We start from the raw sequence: 16,499 nt of genomic DNA, 5'->3' as shown, positions 1-16,499 counted from the left end.
TGGAATAAAAAATTTAGATTTTTTGAGTTTCAATCACTTCAATTTTACTTTTGTATAGACTCTAGTAGTATCTTATCCATTTCTTTTCCTTTACTGAAGTTTGACAAGTCACTAGCATTACTTTGAGGTCCCACTTGTCCTCTCAACTTCATGAACAATTTTTGAAAAGCGATGGACAACACTTCCTTTAGCAGTTCTTTGGCATAATTTTTCTGTATGCTTGTAAAGGTCTGTATACACTTATTTTTGGTCCATGATTAGTAAATCAAATTATACATTGCATCTATATATTAAGAATGTTCAAGGAGACAAGTAGTGGTTCTCAATTGTTGCATGGATGGGTCTTTATTTTCATCAAAAAAGTTCACCTTCTCTAGAGTTCAGAGGTTGTTTTACAGAGTTCACATTCACAAGAAGTTTACAAAGTTTTACAAAGTTCACAGGTTGTGCTTCGCATTTGTTGCATGGATTGGTCTTTGTTTTCATCGAAAAAGTTTATGTTCTATGGAGTTCACAACCAGTTTCACGATTCATTGGTCTTTGTTTTCATCAAAAAAACTTAACGTTGTCTAGAGTCCACAAGGCATTTTACTGCTAATCACAAGGCAATCACAGTTAAACACATCAAAGGTTGAATAGGTTGGATTTTTTTATTTGTTTGCAATGGCAGTTTGTGATACAGCAAGAACATCTCCTTTGCATTTTTGTGTTGCTTTTTGTCCCATGATGCGAGCCCCAATCCATGTGTCGGGCTTTTTACACATGGATTGCTACGAGTGGTACTACTCTTGCTAATTCATCTATTTATTTATTTTTATTTATTTATTTTTTCTAAATTGCGCAATAGGGCCTTTCCCTTGCTACGTGAGTATTCATCCACTCTACCACCCATTGTACTGTCCTGCAATTATTTTATAGTTTTGGTGTTGGTTTCGTATAGATCGTAGCTAAGTCCGTTTTTTCTTTCATATTTTTCATAAAGTTCACTTGTGAAGTTTTAACCATCAAACAATTTAATTCACTTGTGGACTAATCAACATTATAGCTCATGCATTGCATGGGATTCATAATTTGGGCAGATTACAAAGGATCACTATATCAAGTATATCTGTATGTAATAAATAATGTTTTTTAGTTACATTTTCTAATCTTTTCCTACCTACAAGTTTACATAACCAAACTTACTCAACATCTTTTTCATCTTAACATACTTGGGCAGAATGTGGTGAGTGTTGCCAATTACCATAATTTCTTTTTTATCAATTTGCATAATAGAAGGCTTTGGTCTGAGTCAGGTTTAATGTTTACTTGTTGAATTCAGCATCTCAAAATCATGCGATTACTTAAAAATGACTTGGATTGTTTTTTGAATTACAGACCTTGAAGTGCTTGAGTCTTCTACAACTTCTTTGATACTTAAGCACCAATGAAAAAGATACTTCTTATAATACTTTATACAATGAAAAAGATTCTTCTTATAATACTTTATACAATGGCTTACAATCCTTGATCTAAACCACATATATCTTTTCAATTATTCTTTTCCTCAAGGGATTGGTAAGGGTTTGAGACTAAACTTCCTTAATAACTTGGATCAAGTTGCAAAGTGAAGAATTGGGTGAATTCTTACAAGAGTTTGCTAGTTATTTGTATGTAAAATCCTATTGAATAACTTTAAAATACTTTATATCATATATATGATTAAATTTATACCTTCTTAATATAAAAATAATTATTTGATTATTAATTTTAGATTCAAAATTATATATTTTTATAACAAAAAAATTCTATATTATGATTTAATATTTTTTTTAATCCACTAGTTTTTAATACATGCAATAATTATAAATTATAAAAATTTACAAGGCTTTAATGATTATATTTTAAGATTTGATTTAGTTTCATTAAAAGATCCAAAGATCGTTTTTTCATTTGGTGGATTTTTTTACACCTATATGTTTTTATTAACATCCACCTATAAATTTAAAAACTTTCTTTTAAAACAGAAAATATTTCAAGAAATATGGTGGTAAATATTCTTCTCACAAAATAGCTATAAATTTATAAGATTTATATTTTAGTGATATATTTTTATTTAACAATATTATTTAATATAGTTTCCTAACAATTATTAATATTCATAAATACACAAAAAAAATTCTATAACAAAATATGCTAAGGTTTTTATACCTAAAAATACTTCTTTAAATTTTTTTTAATTGTTATGCTATGACATGCCTAGAGATATATACAAATGTGTAGGACTTATAAGTATTTTTATTATAAAAATCTAATAGAGCTAAGAATCTGAATTTTAAATTATCTAAAATTATTCTAATTATAAAAAGCTTTTATACTTCTTGGTGTGATTCATACTAAGATTCTAATTAATTTATATTAACAATCTTGCATGTTATGATTTAATTTTTTAAATATATATATATATATATATATATATATATATATATATATATATATATATATATATATATTAATATGTATTTATTTTTTTAATTTTTAAATTATAATATTATTTCTTAAAATTTAGTAATATTATTTCATATTAATTTAAGTTTTTAAATTTAATATTTTTATTAAAAAATAATAATTAAATTAGTGAGACTACTTTAGATTTTTTAATTCTAAAAATTATTTTTGGTATCTTTTAGTTATTCAAATATTAAAAAAAATAATAATAAAGTTGTAATTCTAAACTTAATTTATTTCTGATATTGTAATAGATTTATTTAAGTCAAATTTATAAGTGCACTATTATTTTAAAGTAATTTCTTTTAGTTTGTGTCTTTCATGGAAAATAATTCATGACTCCTCTATGATTTAAATTTATTTTTATAAGTATTTACGACCATATTTTGAAAAAGCAATCAAGAAAAGATGGAAAAGACCAAATTCCTATCTTTACAATAAGAATGACTTTGTCTTATCATAGTTTAATCTATTAAATTTAATATATATATATATATATATATATATATATATATATTTTAAAAGAACTTAATTTAAAATATTATAGAAAATTTCCTTAAAAATATAGATAATAGTCAAAGATGTAGTAAAATTAGTAAATGCTAATATTACCTTTTTACAAAATGAGCTTCTATTTATTTTGTACATTGTCATATTATGTGAAGTCTTGCTTGAAAATGCAACGGGCACCTGGCTTAAGAAGATTGAAGAGAAATTGTAAGAACAAGATCCTAAAAACTCTAATAGAATCCTAAACAAACTCTTATTAAACCTTAATAATGCTAGTTAAGCTTTAATCAAATCCAAAAGTAATCTTAAAGAAATTACAAAAGAAACATGAAAAGATCTTAAAGAAATTGTAAAGAAATTATAAAGAAATTATAAAGAAATCATAAAGAAATAATAAGTAGACCTTATAGAATCTCTAAAGAAATCCAAAAGAAATCCTAAAGAAATAATAGAGAAACCTTAAATAAATCTTAAATAAATTTGAACCAAATCTTACTTTAATTCTAATTTAATAGACCTTAATTAAATCTTAGGTCAATCCTAACTAAATTTTAAATCAAATCCTAATAGAACTTAACTAAATCCTAGGTTGATTCAAACTAAATCCTAAACCAAATCCTAGACAAATCTTAAATCCTAAATTAAATCCTAAATAAATTAATCTAACTCTAGGTCAGTTTAGAACCTCAATATTTATCAATTATACCATTGATCTTGCTTAAGATTTTACACACCTCTCAAAAATTAAGTTGGCAATAAAAATACAAAATTTGAAGAAGATCAATCCTAAATTCCACTCACGTGTTGGCTCGCCTCCTACTTCAATCTGAATGTTGGACTTCCAGCACTAATATCTCCTTCTTGAATCATTGAATTACTTCCAAAATTTACCCAAACTATTGGAAATCAAGTCTAGTCTCCACATAAAAAGAACTTCACTTTGATCAACAAATTACTAAAGATCTTAAACTTTATGAGCCTCAAACTCAAAAACCTTCATACACTTTGATCTAACCATTTAATTGACCTCAAAATTTGCACACATATTCACAACTAGCACACCAATACTCTACTTAAAATTTATCCATAAACATACCACAAAACTCAAGAAATCTTTAATTTTTTAAATATAAATTTAATTTTTAAAATATAATCCAACTAAGAACATCACTAATTTTGAAAATTCTTCAAAAATTGAATATTAACTTGATTGATATAAAACCAATGCTCAAAGATCTCTTTGCAATTCTGCTCTCAAAATCTACTCTTTGATCTCCAAAAAAACCCTAGAATTGCTATAAATGCATGGTTTTTCTTCTTATGATCTCATTTCAACCAAAGTTGACAACCGGTCCTTTCCGGATATCAATATTTGGTAATTTGAGGTAATTTTTATTTAAAACTTTTGGTAACTCCTTTCTAAAAATGTCTATATCAATTACTTATCTTATTTAATTTTATTTGAGGCGTTTATGTTCCTACAAAGCAAATAGAAGCCTCTTCTCTAAAAGGCAGCATTAAGATTAAAACTTTTATTACCTTTTTATCATTTATCCTTATTTTTCTACTACATCTTTCTATTAGGTTTTATAATAACAACATCCATGTCTTTATTTTTGACCATTTATTTGTGTTACTACATGACAACTACTACAAATGAGGCAATATAAAATAGATAAGAAAAATAATTGATATAAGCATCTTTGGAAAGAAGCTAAGAGTAGTTTATAGCAAAGATTATTTTAAGAAATCAATAATTGATATTTGAAGAGGACCAATTATAAAATAGAGTTGAAATTAGATCTCAAGGGACAAATCCATGTTGCCATGGCAATTCTTGGATTCTTTGGTAGATTAAAAAAAGGAGCTTAAGAAAAAATTGGAGGAAAGTTCTTTAGATATTAGTTTTGATTGATTCAAATATGTTATGACTTTGTAAAGGCTTTGCAAAGTTAGAGTTTTTTTGAGATGACTTTGTTTTTTGAAAAATATAAAAGATTTATAATTTAAAAACCAATTGGAGATTTATTATGGATTTATATATAAAATTTTGTAATTGATTGATTATAGTTATATCAAAAGTAAATTTGTAAGTTGAAATTTGATCATACACTTTATTTGAAAGAAATTAAAATTAAGATGTATTTAAGTCTCAAAAATTAGATTTTAAAATATTAGTGGTGATTTCTAAAGCTTACAACAATCCATCAATTGGATTGAGAAAAAATTTGGTACAATGAAAAAAATCTTAATTTTTTATAATCGTACAAATTTTGAAAGTAATTAAATAATGGAATCAAGTATTAGTGGCATTAAAAAATTATTATCAAGGTTAGAAAATGAAGCTAACTAATATCTAGCAAATCATAAGGGTTATCTCTCATGTGGTATGTTTGATAGTCTTTAAAAAATTTGTGTTTTTTTAAATTGACATATTGAATGATATTCAAAATTTTAGTTAATATAAAAAAATAAATTATCAATTATTAAGTTTTTATTTTTCTTTAAGATTTAAAAAGGATTTAGTTAAGATTTCTTTTTGAATTTGATTAGGATTTAGGATTTGACTACAGTTTAGGATTTAAAATTTGGTTAGAAATTTGAATAGGATTTTTTTCAAATTTGTTTATGGTTTCATTAGGATTTTTTAAAGATTATTATAGGATTTCATTAAAATTTTATTGGATTTAGTTAGAATTTACTTAGGATTTATTTGTAGTTTTATTAAGATTAGTTTAGGATTAAATTAGGATTTTGAATTTTTTATTCTTCAAGATTTTTATTTTTAATATTTCTTTAGGATTTCTTAATTATTTCTTTAGAGATATTTTAAAAAATTATTATAATTTCTTTAAAAAAAATTAGTTTTTTCTTATGTTTCTTTCATTATTTTTTTAAGTTTTTATTTATCTTTGATTAAAATTTGATTGAGATTATAAAGATTTAATTGGAATTTATTTAGGATTCTATTAGAATTATTAAGACCTTATTAAAATTTTAAATTTATATTCTATAGTCAAGTATCTAGTACATTCTTAAGTAAGTCTTCATGTAATAAAAAAACATTCAACCACCATATATATTACATAATGCCAAAACCTTGCTTATGACGTAGATTAAAATGACAAATTTTTTAATCAATTTTGATATAAATTAAAAAATAATATCAAAGAATTATTATTAATAATTCTATAATAGATTTATTATAATAATTTATTTATTAAGCCATTACATATAAAAATTAATTTTTTCAAAGATTCCAAGAATAAAAATTTAGTTGAAGTAGAATAAGTCAAGTCAAGACAATAACTTCTAAGTTTTTTGAAAATTATTTAATAAGTTTATAACCTATGTAAATTGATATAATATGTTTCAAATCTCTCATTCAATTAAAAGAGACTCAAAATTGTTAAGAAGAATTTTGCTTATATTTTGTAAGATTTAAGCTTATTGTTTAGCATTGTCTAAAGAAACAAAACAATAACAAAAAAAAGAGCATCGTTGCTAAAAAGAATATTGTATTAAAAAATAATTTTTTCTAGTTACAATAAAGAGTGTGCAATTGGTATCTTATATAATACCTTATAAAGTCTCTAGCCTCTTTACAAATCATTCATCTTACTTTAGAGTATATATTTGTTTAGAATCGAAAAATTACAAAATCTTTGCTTCATTACATTTGGAAGGCTCGGTTTTCTTTTATAGACAAAGATTTTGTTAAAAAAAATATATCTTTAATTAAGAAAACTAATCTTGTGTACGTAAAAGTTATAAATAATTATTTATTATCTTTTAGAGATGTTATATATGAAACTATCTTTTAGATGTAACAACTAATAGACATTATATTTAATTATATTTAATATTATTACATCTCTCTCAAATCCAATTATTTTAAGTTTATTATGGCTAAAAAAAATATAATCCTTAAATAGACTAGATTTCTTGTAACCTTGTTTTTTTCTATAGCATATTTCAGATTTTGACTATCAAAATAAAAGTTAGAAGTCTAAATCCATATTAATATGAGCAAGAGCCTTCATGTATGTTGCAATTTTTTTATTTATTTATACCATATCTATTTTTGATAATAGAAAGACTTTGAAGGGCATTCCAAGTCAATATTAAGATTATTAAGTTATTTTTTAGAAGAAAAATATAAATATTTTTTTAGAAAATTATCCTTATGATTTCTCAATTGATCTTCAAGAAAGAGCTCAATAATTATTTGGACTTATCTATAGCTTATCACAAAATAAGTAGATTGCATTTAACGAATACATTAACAAAAATTTGGCTAAAAACTTCATACACTATTTGAAATCTCAAGCAAGAGCTTTCACCTTCTTTGTGAGGAAAAAAGATAGATCATTATAAATATATGTAGGTTATTAATAACTCAATAATATTGCCAAAAAAAAAACAGTTCTCTCTCTCTATGCTATTGAAATTTCTTAATCAATTTCATATATAGATATATATAGATATATAATTTATACTACTCAAGTTGACTTTTTAGAATACATTATTTTAAATGAGAACCTAAAAATTTTAAACTATCATGGATTAAAAGATTTTAAAAATAATAAGAGATATAAAATATATTTTTGGAATTTATCAATTATTATTAGTTCTTAAGAATTTTTTAAAGTTATAATCTCTCTTATATATTTGACTTGTGAAGATAAATTTAAGCGGGATTAAGAAGCAAAAGTATCTTTTAAGTTTTAAAGTTTTCAAAACAACTATTACTTTTTTAGTAATTTTATAGAGCGACAACTTTTCTAAGAATTTTTTTTATAAAAATAAATGCATCAAACTTTGCTTTGAGTGAGTATAGTCACAAATAGTAGCTTTTTATTTGAAAAAGTTTCTAATAATTGAGATTAACTACAAGATTCAAAATATAAAACTTCTTACAATTATGGATTTATTTTAAGAATAGAATCATTATCTAGTAGGCATTTTAAGTTCCATAATTACTTATACAAATTATAAGAACCTCAAGTTTTTTATGTCAATACATTTTTTAAATTATTGCCAAGCTTATTAGAGCATATCTTTGTCAAGTTTTGTATTAAAGATTACTTATCAGCTAAAAAAATAAGGAGGTTTGTCAAATGTCTTTTCTAATTTTCTTATCTTAGTCAGAAAGAAAGAAATGTAATTTTTGATTAATAAAAAATAATTCTTTTAAAGCTAGAGAAATTTCATATTTGAGCTATAAAATTAAAATTAATTATTTATTTTATTTTTTAAAAGTAAATTTATTCAAATATTTCTTTTAATCTTCTTATTTATGATTTTAAAAAGAATCCTTTTAAAACCTATAAAACTTCTAAGTTTGAGTTCAATAACAATCTACTTTGGATGTTGATATGTTCTAAAAGATGAAGCATGATTACATGCTTTTTAAGCTTATTATGATTTTCAATTGGATGATAATTTAGACAAAATAAGACCTTAGAATTTATATTAAGAGATTTTAGACGCCTTGAATGTGAAAGATAATTAAAGTTTTTGTTCAATTGTATGTCACGGACACAGAAATACAAGCTTGAGATCTAACAAGAAGTTCAAGAAGAACTGACAAGAACTAGATTAATCAAATGAATACAAGAACAACACTAGAGAGATGAACTAGAGCTCCAAGAGATGTATTGTCGAGACTGAAGAACTCTTCAGCCTCGATTCCAATATATACTCCTATTTAGGAAGCTTCTCAAGAAGCTTCTACCAACTAGGAAGCTTTTAGAAGGTTCTAGAGACTTGCTTCTAAAAGGTTTTAGAAACTTGTCTCTAGAAGGTTCTAAGGACTATGTCCCTAATATCACCCCCTCCTTTAGCTTCGAGGTCTTTGAGAGGCAATGTTGTTTTTAATCAATACCAATGCAAGAAAATGAAGATCTGTTGCATAACGTCTGCTAGTCTGAAGAATGAACTTTCGTATCCTCATTGTGAAATTATCTTGCAAACACGCCTTCTGGCTGACCATCGTAAGCAAGTTCAATCTCAAATACAATCACCAGTGATCGGTTACTCAGTATCCTCCGTTGTCGTCGTCGTGTAGGCCGTCCTTCATCTCGAGGTCACCTTCGTGAGCTAGTCGGTTGAGATAATCTGACTGGCATAGTATCTATCTCTTAGCTATCCATATCAGAAGACCAAACTATGGCTACTGAAAAAATTCTACTTTATCTTGGAAAAAATAACTACATCAACTACGAATTTTGGTGGTGCTCTCCCCCTTCTTATATTCTTAGATGAGCAAGCTTTAGAAGGAAGCTATCATCAAACCGGCTTAGGTTTATGAGGATGTTGTTGATGAAACTCTTGTACCTTTTGTGGCGCATTGGCGAGATTTTCAGCTGGCTCCCATATTCGCTCATTAATGTCGTAGCCGCACCAATGAATAAGATACTCCAACTTGCCCCACCTTCGCCATGAATCTAGCATCCTTTCGACCTCATATTCTTCGTGGTTCTCGATCTCAATACTAGGTGGCGGACATTGCACTCTTCCAGAAAAAGACGACTCTCGATAAGGCTCCAACAGAGAAACATGAAAGATTGGATATACCTTCATAGAAGCCGATAATTCCACACGGTACGCCACTGGATTGATTTGCTTCTGGATGATAAATGGTCCCAATCTTTGATAGTCCAACTTATCACATGGTCGCTTGGTCTTGATATTCCATCAAAGAAGCCATGCTTTATCTCTAATTTTGAAAGTAGGTGCTTGATTCCGAAATCTATATGTAGACACCTTGTAGGATTCTTGAGCGGATTGTAATTAAAGCTTTAACGTAGTTTGAAGCTCTAATAGTTGCTTCGCAAATCCTTCAGCTGCTAGATTATTATTTGTTGACAGACTCAATAAATCAAGCTTCGGATGATATCCATAGTTAGAAAAGAATGGTGTGTATTGAGTCGGCGCATGGAGGATGTTGTTATATGCAAACTTGGCTAGCAGCAGATATGTAGTCCAATCGTCTTGCTGATAGTTGATGCTGCATCGTAAGTATTGTTCCAAGACTTGGTTCACCCATTCCGTTTGGACGTCAGTTTGAGGATGAAAAGTCGAAGAAAGCTTGATATCTACCTTCAGTATCTCAAAGAGAGATCTCCAAAACTTTGACACAAACTGGGTTCCTCGATCTGATACGATATCATTTGGTAGTCCATGATATCGATACACATTATCGAGAAAGAGCCTTGCTGTGACTTCATTGGACGATGTCTTCTTACAAACGACAAAGTGCGCCATCTTTGTAAGCCAATCTACCACGACAAAGATGCTGTCAAATGACTTTGATGATGGCAGATCCATGATGAAGTCCATGGAAACTGAAGACCATCGTCGACGTGGAATCGGCAATGGTTGTAGAAGTCTATAAGGACGATGTCGAGGATTCTTGGATCTTGAATAGATGTCACAAGAGAGGACAAAATCTTTCACATCCTTCCACATTTAAGGCCACCAAAAATCTCGAGAAATAAGCTCCAAGGTCTTGTTGAATCCAAAATGTCCCGAAGTTGGAAAATCGTGGCGAGATTGAAGAACTTGGAGTCGTGTTGGTCCTTTTGGAATATACAACCGCTCCTCAAAGTATAAAAGATCTCTCTCCACCTTGAACTTGTTGTCATTGGCAGATTACTTGATATCAATGGCTACTGAATCTTCAATAGTCACGACACGTACTTGGTTCATGAAGTCAGCATCAATTGGCAGAATAGTAGCGCAAAGCCAAAATTGCTCTGGCTTCAACAACGTCGTATATTGTTGATCAAACTTTGCTTCTCCAACCTTTGGTATAAGATACGATCTCCTCGATAAGGCATCGGATAGTCCTTGCTGCTTTTCAGGTCGATAAGTGATAACAAAATCGAACCTAGATAGCGTCATACTCCATCGAGCTTGATGTCGATTTAGAACTCAAGCCGACATGAAATACTCCAAATTCTTGTGATCTGCGTATACGGTCACTGGGTGTGCAGCTCCTTCAAGAAAGTGACGCCATTCTTGGAAAGAATCTCCCATAGCAAGAAGTTCCTTATCATGGATTTCATAATTGATTTTAGCAGCAAAGAACTTTCAAGAATAGAATGCAACTAGATAGAGCTTCTTGTCTTCTTCCATTTATGAAAGTACAGCTCCCAAAGCAAAATTCGAAGCATCAGTTTCTAAATAGAAGGCCTTTATAAAGTCTGGATGTACCAAGATTAGAGCCGTAGTAAATGCCGTCTTCAAGTCTTGAAACGTTGTTGTACTGTAAATGCTTACAGAATGTAAAAATTAGCTAAAACATATTATATGTTGATAAATCTAGATGTATGTTAGAGTGGCTAGTAGATTAAATTAAAAAGATTTGGTATAAGAAATTTTACTTTGTTTCTTTACCTCTTTTGATTTTGATATTAAAATATATATATATATATATATATATATATATATATAGGACCTAAATGTTTAGTATGAAGCCTTGGGAGAAGGTGGAAACCTAAGGATAAAAATCTAAACTAGTAGGAGGCTAATTGAAAGGGATGAAAGCTAGGCATGGTCGGATGAAGGCAAGGAATGTAGAACTTCATCCCTATTAGTCGAATACCATGCCCAATAGGCTTCAAAGAGGCTGCACGAGGCCTTATTAGAGATTAGGGTTCCTCTTTCGAGGGAATTCGGAGATTAAAAGCTAGGATTGTAAAGTTTAGGATTTGGAGAACAATTTGTGTACAAAAATTAGAGGATTTTGGAGTCAGGGTGAAAAAGTTATAACCGTTTGAAGTTAAGGTGTTTATTTAAGACATATTGTTACTCTTTTGAGAGTATGAGGAGTTTTACAGCAGCTTTTGAAGATCGGAAGGTGCGATTGGAACGGAAATATTAAGACTTACATCTTTCACGAAAGAATTATTACTTTTGGAGTTCATATGAAGGAGATGTAAGGAGTTGAAGGCGACGCTTCCAAATCAAAAGCAGTAAGTAAGCGGGTTTGTTTGTAGTATTGGTTGGAGCCATAACTTGTGTTTTTGGACGAATTTTTGGCTCAAACTTTTTTGAGAATGTAAATTTTTGTGTTAAAAAGCTATAAATCCAAATTTCGTGGCATTTGAGCTTATCTTTTGTGAGATATGAAGAAAATTGCACGCTGATGTATAAAGACAAAGGTTTAAAGCGGCTGTTAGGGATTTCAAGATATTTCAAGATTTGCAATGAACTTGCGGTTGAAAATTGTTGTAGAAGTTAATAAGAATACATCAGTACCTCATGTAAAATTTGAGTTTGTTTGGACGGTCGGATTAAGAGATATGAGGTGTTGAAGTTCGAAAAAATCTCCACATAAGAATAAACAAGGATTTAGAAGATTTTATCATATTTTGGAAGTTGTGGGTTACTTGAGGATTGTGTATTTGGTGTAATTACTCAAAAAAAGAAAAATTATATATAAACTTAGGGCTTCCCTTATTTTCAAGCTTAATTGAATAATTAGTGACATCCAGAAGTCCAGCATTTTCTTGAGGCAAACTCTCTCTACCCAAACAATGTCTTCTCCGCTAGAGGTCTCCATTCCAGCTTATCCTTGCATGTCAACCGAATGAGAGGAGCAGCAACTTGAGAGTAATTCTTGATGAAGATTCCATAGAAGTTAGCAAAACAAAGAAAGCATTGTACGTCTCTAACCGTCTTCAGAACCTCCCAGGACACGATTGCTTCCACCTTCTTCGGGTCCATCTTCAAGCCTTCTGTAGTCGCAACGAACTCCAAAAACTCCATCTCTATTTAGTAAAATAAATACTTCTCCAACTTGGCATATAGTCCTCGCTTGTATAGTTTCTCCAAGACCAAACGAACATGCTTTTCATGCTCTTCCTCGTTTTTGGAGAATATCAAAATATCATCCAAATAGATGACAACAAAATTGTCAAGGTGCTCCCGAAAAATGTCATTCATCATATGTTGGAAGACCGTTGGAGCATTGATAAGACCAAAGGGCATGACATTATACTCAAAATGGCCATACCTTATACAGAACGTTGTCTTCTACTCGTCTCCTTCCTTGATTCGTACGAGGTTGTAAGCTCTCCTTAGATCAATTTTTGTAAAGATCCTTGCATGTCCAAGTTATTCTAAGAGACCAAAAATCAAGAGTAATGGGTAATAATTCTTCTTTGTTACCTTGTTGAGGCCTCGATAGTCCATGCACATCCACAACGAGCCATCTTTCTTCTTCACAAGTAAGATGGGTGCCCCAGCTGACAATTTTAAATGACGGATGAAGTTCTTCGGTAGATTCTCATCGATGTACTTTTGCAACTCCACCAACTTTGTCTGCGATAGATTGTAGATTGGGCCAAAAGGTGGTTGTGCTCCTTTCTACAAGTCTATGGCGCAATCATATGGTTGGTGTTTTGATAGCATGTCAGCATTCTTCTTTTGAAACATATCTTTAAAATCCTTATATTGCTCTAGTATTCTTACTATCGAGATCTTCTCCCCTGTAATTGGAACCGCATAAATGACAAATGGTGTGCCTTCCTTGGATGATCTTACAAACGTTCTTGCTCCAATGAATAAGGATTTTTCTATTCGGGGTTTTCTATTAGGCTTGCTCTTGGGTGATTTTGTGGGAAAGGTCATCTTCCGCAACCTCCAATCTATGGATGGGTTATGCTTTTCCAACTAGGAAAGACCAAGAATAATAGGATTTGATAGGGTTCTAATAATATTGAAAATAATATGACTACTATGGCCCTTAAACGTCACTTCTATAGGTTCTGATTCATGGATGATACTACTAGACAATAAAGGTCGTCCATCTATGACCTCAATGTGAACAAGTTTGGATTTTTGTACTAAAGGGATCTTATGACGCTTCGCAAATTCTTTGTTTAAAAAAAAAGCAGATGCTCCTGAATCTAATAATGCTAAGGTTCTCAATTTTTGAGGGCCAATCAATAAAAAGATTGTAAAAAAAAGGGCAGGTTGAGCGAAAAGAAAGGAACCTGGTTGTTGTTGTAATATTGCACTATCCAGCCGCACGATTCCTATTGTGGCTGGGCATCCTCGTTTTTCTGAACAAACTTGCCCCTAGTCCTGACAATGCATTGATTTTGCTTCTTGGGACAATTTCCAACTTTGTGGCCTTCTTCATCGGAATACAAGCATAGACCTTCCTCCATACGCTGCTTTTTTTCTTTTAGAATAAGGAATTTGACACGTACCACATCAATTTACATGTCTTCTACCTCTGAGTGTGAATTCACGCTGCTTGCCGACATAGTTGAGGCGTGGCAAACCGTATGTTGTCTTGAGCGTTGGTCTTGGTGACGTTGGAATAGGTGATTATCGCACTTCAGAACTTGGCTAATAGCTTCGTTGAGCGTTTGTGGATCAGAAAGAGTTTACAGTAAATCCTTCACATCGTCCCTTAAACCCCAATAGAATTGACTCATCAATGCTTCTTCATCCCAATTGATGTTGCATGCTAATTGCCTGAAATCTGATGCATAGACTGATATAGAGCGCATCCCTTCTCGTAGTGACAAGATCTTTGTTGTAGTCCATCGAACCTTGTGATGTTCACCAAATGCTTCCACAAACGCCTCCAAAAAGGTTTCAAAGTTGTTTAGTATGGATGATCATTTCTCAAAAAAAAGAGCAAACTATGATAGAGCTTGCCTTGTAAGTAAGGTTCCAACAAGTTCAACACATGACTCCTTCGTTGGATAGCGTTCGGGCTGTAAAATTGTTATCAACCTGATTTGATTGACGAATCCTCAAAACTTGGAACGCGTACCATTGAACTTGTCCTGAAGGCTAACTCAGGGCTCCTTATGTTGTAGAACGAACGGTGCTTGTCGAACCTGAGACAAAGTTGCTTCTTCAAGTGCAGAAGTTTGAGGCTGGTGCAACCTAGATTGTGCCATCCCAAATGTTCCATCATTATGAAGCCTTGCCACGACTCCTTCAATCTCTGCAGTTCTTTGTGATAACGTAGCGAAGGCATTCATGATAGCATCCAACACCGACTCTAAACTTTTTGTCATACTAATGTCTTGGCCTTCAGCCATTCTAAGAGAAGGACAGAAATGACTCTACAAGAAGATAATATTGGTTTAGAGGAGGATACTCCGCAACCTCTAAAATGCCTTAAGAGTTTCAAAAAAAAGGGTAATCTACTCTCTCCAAGAAGAATAAGACTCCAATATTGTAACAAAAGAAGTATTAGTTTAGAGGAGGGTAATCTGCAACCTCTAAAACACTAGTACACCTTCAAGCAGAGGGATAATCCACACTATAACAAAGAAAAAACTAGCTCTGATATTTGAGGTGAGTATAATCTTGACAAACTGTCACAGATACAGAAATACAGACTCGAGATCTAAGAAGAAGTTCAAGAAGAACTGACAAGAACTAGATTAATAACATGAATACAAGAATTACACTAGAGAGGTGAGTTAGAACTCCAAGAGATGTATTGTCGAGACTGAAGAACTCTTCAACCTCGATTCCAATATATACTCCTATTTAGGAAGCTTCTCAAGTAGCTTCTATCAACTAGGAAGCTTCTAGAAGATTTCAGAGACTTGCTTCTAGAAGGTTCTAGAAACTTGTCTCTAGAAGGTTTTAAGGACTATGTCCCTAATATTGTATCATATTTTATCAAGATCAAAAACTCCTTACCATTGATCTTATATACTTTTTTAATTATTATCAATACCAAAACAACCAAGATCTTCAACTTATATGGATTTTATCACAAGATTTCTAAAAGATATTATATTAAATATAAGAATTAAATTTTTATTTACATTTAAAAGTATTTTTTTAAATATTGAAGATAGATATAAAACTATCTTTAATTTTTCAACCTCAAATTAATGAATAAAAAAAATGAGTGATTCAAGTGATAAAGTCATATTTGAAATGTGCCATCAATTATTATTAAGATGATTAACCAATTCTTTTACCAATTAAAAAGTTTATCTATAATAATCTATATATATATATATATATATATATATATATATATATTCTACAAATATCTTACTATACTAATTATGATTATTATCCATAATTTGATGCTTTTGATTTCACAAAAGTTGATAATATTATAAAGAAAGATTTTGTAAATTATTTATTAGAGCTAAATACATTAATCAAGGCAAAATTAAAAAAAAAAATCTCAAGAACAACAAAAGATCAATGCAAATGGCTATAATAAAAGTAAATTTTAATTTTACATGGCAACAAGGTATAGTTACTTTGTTGTAATATCAAAATTGTTTGCTCGTGTAATTAGTTTGAATTACCGTTTATTTGAACCATTTTTCTATTTTTGAATAAATCAATCTACTTGCTTATTGCTTATATCTTCCAGAGTCTTTGAAGATCCATATGTTTCAAGTGTTTTTTTTGAATCAATCAAGATAATAGATATTTTGAAAAAAAAGACAAATGTCATTTCTTTCTATAAAAATTGACAATAATCATGAATT

Source organism: Physcomitrium patens, chromosome 8, assembly GCF_059467195.1.
Source record: "Physcomitrium patens ecotype Gransden chromosome 8, ASM5946719v1, whole genome shotgun sequence".
Lineage (NCBI taxonomy): Eukaryota > Viridiplantae > Streptophyta > Bryopsida > Funariales > Funariaceae > Physcomitrium > Physcomitrium patens.
This window is presented reverse-complemented; position numbering follows the sequence as displayed.